This window comes from Rhagoletis pomonella, unplaced genomic scaffold, assembly GCF_013731165.1.
Source record: "Rhagoletis pomonella isolate Grant_MI unplaced genomic scaffold, Rhpom_1.0 Rhpom_scaffold_00003, whole genome shotgun sequence".
NCBI lineage: Eukaryota > Metazoa > Arthropoda > Insecta > Diptera > Tephritidae > Rhagoletis > Rhagoletis pomonella.
In genome coordinates, this window is record NW_023458557.1 from 41,945,609 (window position 1) to 41,951,905 (window position 6,297).

Sequence of the window (6,297 nt, forward strand, 5' to 3'; positions counted from 1 at the left end):
AAGATAGTGGTCCGAGTCGATGTTTGGGCCTCGGAGTGTGCGTACGTAGAAAACACTGGAAGCGTGCCTTCCGCGTATCACAACATTATCGATTTCGTTTCTCGTTTTTCGATCCGGAGACAGCCACTTAGCTTGATGGATATTTTTGTGCTTGAACCTAGTACTGCATACTACCATGTTTCGAGCCCCGGCGAAGTCGATCAGCCTCAATCTGTTGTCGGACGTTTCATCGTGGAGGCTGAATTTTCCGCCGGTGGTTCCAAAGATCCCTTCCTTGCCCACCCTGGCATTGAAGTCGCCAAGCACGATTTTGATATCATGACGGGGGCAGTGCTCGTACGTGCGCTCCAAGCGCTCATAAAAGAGATCCTTGGATGCCTCATCCTTTTCTTCCGTCGGGGCATGGGCGCAGATGAGCGAGATGTTGAAGAATATCGATTTGATGCGGATTGGGGCTAGACGCTCGTCCACCGGGGTGCACATATCAGTGCCAAATCCTATTCGGGTAAATAAAAACCAATTATGTATCTAATCACATATTTACATATGGTCCCCCTCAGGGCAGAAGCAAGAATGTGCAAATTTATAAGTTTTGAGTTATTGGGTGACTTGATTCATCTTTGGACTTTTTACGTTATACCAAAACCCAGAATACCATGCGTACACGGAAAGCACATATCTTTCAATTACAATTGCAAAAAAAAAAAAAAAAAAAAAAAAAACTTTCCAACTAGATTTTCCAAAATTTTAATTTTTAACACATTCATGTTTCTGGCATATGAGCGACGATATACTTATATATAGTGCCAACATAACATAAAGCTTTCTCTCCAGACTTGGCACTATGTGTATAAAACATACATATGTACAGTATATACGGGCATAATTACGCATGCACGTTCATACATATGTATGTACGCAGAGGTACATGCATTACCGGTATAAGGAGAGCAGGAACGTCCAGAGATTGGATTGAGTGATCGCCAAGGGACAAGCTCCTAGCAGAAGACAGTATTGCGTGGCGATCGTAGTTGGCACGTGGGCCAGTTAGTGACGGCAGCGAAATCGGTGACAGTAGTGCAAATCAAAAAAGTGTTTAATTGTGAAAAAGGGGTGTAGAAGGGGTTTAGAGACGAACCCATGGTTATAAGTTGTTTTTTTAGAAAAATAAGTAGCGGGCGTGCCCATATACCTATACCATACCTAGAGGAAAAGTGAAGAAAACGAACAGTTACAAAAAAAAAAATTTAAAAAAAAATTATATATATATAAAAGTGAATACGGTTATATTAAGATTACATCGTCTAAAACCCTAAATGCATATATGTACACGGATATAGGTACATATATGCGTATAAGTACAGAAGTTCCAACGTGCATATGGGTATATATATATATAGAAGTTTTTGAACAGACTGTACGGTGCTGAAGTTACATATTGGGTCTGGTACAACAACAACAAGTGTATAATTTCCCATTAAATTTTCTAATACTTATGAAAAAGAATTTATTGAACATATAATACTAAATTGCCGCTCGAAATAAGGCAGTAATATTGCGAATTGCACATATCCCATAGGAAGTTTAAGTACCGGGAATTTCGTAAAGTGTACCAGAACCAAAGTGTAAAAATTTTGATTTAGACCAGTTTACATGTATGTATATGTGTGCAAGTTTTCATCTCCATACTTTTGCATGAACCCTGACTTCAACCACCTTGGCAACATCATTTGGAACATTTGGGGCAACATTTCGAACATTAACAACATGAAAGATCTTTCATCGTGGGAGCAACGCAACAATTTGTAAGTCTATCAAAAGCTTTTTCTTTATTTTTTTGTTTTACCTTACCTATTTGCATTTGATGATGGCAATCAGTGTTGCCGTTTTAGCCCTTTGGTGGCTAGATTTAGCTACCACATACTTTTTTTTTGCCTAGCCCTAGCCCTTTTTTTAGCCCTTTTTAGAATTTACTCATACTTGGCATGAAAAACTTGTATATGCTTAATTTGATCTAAAATTTTTTATTCATCTATGTAAGAGATGAATTTTTAAACTAAGAATGACTGATATATATACATATATGTATTGTATGTTCCTTACGTTTTTATACTACTATAGTTTAAAGTAGATAAGTTTACGCCCCTTAATATGTGTATGTTCTTGTGGTGTGATTGTACCAGCTGCTGGTGTGACTACAAATACTATTTGAAAATTTGATGATTGTACCAGCATGCTGGTGTCGTGAGTGGTAAAATTAGCTAAATTTTCTAAGTAAAAAGTATTTTGGCGGAAATTTCTTACCCTATATGGGTCAAAGCCGTGTTTGTGGAAGATTATGTTCACGATATTGCAGTTGTGAATTAAAAAAAAGCAATGTTTAACAAAATGATAGAAAAATTAAATGAAATGAATATGAAATTTCGGCTCCAATCATTTCGATCTTTTCTCGACCTCATTTGTAAAGAAATAAATATTGTACCAGCATGCTGGTAAGTTATATGCTTCGAGCCTGATGGTACAATCACTTGGTGGAGCCAGCAAGCTGGTGTCGTATATTTCCCCTTTTATACAAAAAGGTTTTTGGTTGGATAAAATATTAGCTTTTTTTCCACACTTCATTGTTTTTCTATACCATTACTTATTGAAAATGTTTGCATGTATACTTATATATGTATATGTAAGTAAAAAATTTAGCTACCATTTTTAGCCACAAGGACTTTTTTCGCTCGTTTTTAGTCCTTTTTTTAAAGGAATTTGGCCTAAAATTTCACATTCGCAGCATCCCCAGTACGTACATACATTTGTATGTCCCCTGCAGCAAACCAAACTGGTTCAGAACTTGCGCTGAGCTACCCTGAAAAGGGTACTTCATCCATCCCAAATCAATGCTTTCAACTGTCTTTTTTAATTTGGCGATGTCTTACGAAGTGACAATTGTCGCCCTCTGCAGAACTTTTGAACTTGTTCTGAGTTGACTCTGGCTTAGAGAGTTCTTAGACAGTTCATATAACAACAGTTACTAGATAGATCAAAAAGAGTCACCTCCGGGCTAGAACAAATGTGGTTAGTTTTGAGCTGGTTCTAAGTATAGTATAGAGCCTTTTCTTTAAATACTGTAATTAAAAAAGCAGGCATGCCATTTGTAAATAAAAACACTTCATTTTATTTTTAAATGCATAGCTATTTGTTTTGCACTAATTTTCTTTTTGAGGTAGACTGTGCTTTAAGATTAAGAATATAAAGTGTCGGTTATTAATTCATTTTCTAAAACCGTTATTCTTAAAAATAATTTATATTTGTTACGTATAATAGGTATTTCTGTGTTACTTATATTTAAAAATCTAAGTCGTATGTAAAAATTAGAAAAACCGGGATATATTGAATGCTTATTTGTGATAACTCAGCGTTAAATTGTATTAAATGTATTGAAATGTAATACATAAACTCTCCGGGATCGAATTAAGAATATATAGAATTTGGAATATTCACAATGGTTTCCATGTTAAATATTTTTCGTAATTTTTTTTAAGGATGGCTCATATTATAACATAATCATTTAAATTCACGTTTCTAACTGTGTCCGAAATTTAATAGAATTCTAGAAACTGTTATAAAAGCTTCAATACTTTAAATCAGAGTTTATAAGTATGCAGTTCTATAGCCCATTAAATTTTAGTATAATTAATCGCGTTCATTTTTTATAACTCTATTTAATTATTTTTGTCTCAGATGCAAGGTTACTCTTTACTACACTAAAATTTTATGGGCTTCAAAACTGAATACTCGAAATATTTATAAAAAAAAACTCTTAAAGTTTTAAATTTGAAGGCAGTTTTTAGAGTTCTATGAAGTTTGCGAAAACTTTAAATAGTTTATGAAATAAGAGCCATGCTTAAACAAAAACTTAACGGAAAATATTTAAAATTAACATTAATTATTATATATAATTAAAATTAAAAATAATTTTTAAGCAAAAAATAAAACCGACTTCAATTTTCATATACAAATTTTAGGTTATCGTTAATTTCTTCATGATCCAATGATCGGATTTAAAAATAAATTAGTATGAGACCACCTGTGAGGTAACAGCTTTCCTTTAAAAAAAAAAGAGTTATAGAAAACGGTTAACGTGGTCCAAAGTTATGCGGTAACATACAGAAAAAAAAAATATTCCGACGAACTGATAACCTCCTCCTTTTTGTGAAGTCGGTTAAAAATATTGGAAATAAAAAAAAATTTCACTGCATAACTACATATTTCGGGTGCTTAGTGATAGGTATATTTACATATCAATAGCACCCCCATTTCAAAGTGAGCTTGTTTATCCCTGGGAGGTTCCATGGGAAAGTGGACCTCAGAGCAAAAATTATTTTCTTTATAAAACTAACAAACGTGTGGATAAGACATTTGTACGTAAATTATGTGACTGCTTTATCTATATTATGAGTTATTATTAAGCAGTATTGGTCTTGTCCCACCCATGACAAAAAAAGCGAAAAGTTATTATATTTAATTACAGACGTTGAGCATGTGTCTCGTGTATGTTACATAATGCTAGAAATTCATTGCAAATATTTACCACAATTGCATTGTAGTTTCAAAGTACTTCTTCTTCTTCTTCTTTTTTGGCGCTGTGACCGCCTAAGCGATTTTGGCCGAGTTCAGCAAAGCACGCCAGTCGTTTCTCCTCTGTGCCAACTGACGCCAATTGGAAACGCCAAGTGAAGCCAAGTCCTTCGCCACCTAATCTTTCCATCGCAGTGGGGGCCTCCCTCTTCCTCTGCTACCACCAGCGGGTTCCGAGTTGAATACTTTCAGAGCTGAAGCGTCGGTGTCGGTTTTAATACGCTGCCTACGCCCATGTCGTTGTAAAGCACATACAACTCATCGTTCCATCGTCTGCGGTACTCGCCGTCGCCAACGCGTAAAAGCCCGTAAATCTTCCGCAAAATCTTTCTCTCGAACACTCCAAGAGCCGCCTCATCGGATGTTGTCATTGTCCATGCTTCTGCGCCATATACCAGCACGGGCATGATGAGTGACTTATAGAGCGTGGTTTTCGTACGTCGAGATAGGACTTTACTCCTGAATTGCCTACTCAGTCCACAGTAGCACTTGTTGGCAAGAGTGATTCTTCGTTGGATTTCAATGCTGACATTATTGTCGGTGTTAATGTTGCTGGTTCCCAAGTAAACGAAATTCTCTACTTTCTCGAAATTGTAACTGTCAACAGTGACGTGGGTGCCAAGGCGCGAATGTGCTGACTGTTTGTTTGATGACAGGAGATACTTCGTCTTGTCCTCGTTTACCACCAGACCCATTTGCTTTGCTTCCTTATCCAACTTGGACAAGGCAGAACAGACTTCGCGGTTTTTGTTACCGATGATGTCGATGTCATCGGCATAAGCCAGCAATTGCACGCTCTTGTAGTAAATTGTTCCTGAGCGGTTCAGGTTCGCAGCTCTGATTATCTTCTCCAACATCAGATTAAAGAAGTCACATGAAAGGGAGTCGCCCTGTCTGAAACCCCGTTTTGTGGCGAACGGCTCGGAGAGGTCTTTCCCAATTCTGACGGAGCTGGTGGTATTGCTCAACGTCATTTTACACAGCCGTATGAGTTTTGAGGGGATGCCAAATTCAGACATAGCGGCGTATAGGCAACTTCTTTTAGTGCTGTCAAAAGCGGCTTTAAAGTCGACAAATAGGTAATGAGTGTCGATCCTTTTCTCGCGGGTCTTTTCCAAGATTTGGCGTATTGTGAATACCTGGTCTATGGTGGATTTGCCAGATCTAAAGCCACACTGATAAGGCCCAATCAGTTCATTGATGGTGGGCTTCAGTCTTTCACACAATACGCTCGATAAGACCTTGTAACCTATGCTTAGAAGGCTGATCTCGCGGTAGTTGGCGCCAATGGCGGGGTCACCTTTCTTGTGGATTGGGCAGAGCATAATTAAATTCCAGTCGTCGGGCATGCGTTCATCTGACCATATTCTGCACAAGAGTTGATGCATGCACCTTATCAACTCCAGCCGCTTTGTTGTTTTTCAGCCGCGTTATTGCTATACGTACCTCGTCATAGTCAGGCGGTGGAACGTCGACTCTGTCATCATCGACTGCGGGCTCGGGTTCTTCTTCTCCACAACTTTCCGTGCTGCTACCATTTAGTAGGGCGGAAAAGTGTTCCCTCCATAATTTAAGTACGCTCTGGACATCAGTTACTAGGTCGCTATTATTGCTCTTACAGGAGTACGCCCCGGTCTTGAAACCTTCCGTAAGTCGCCTAACTCTCTG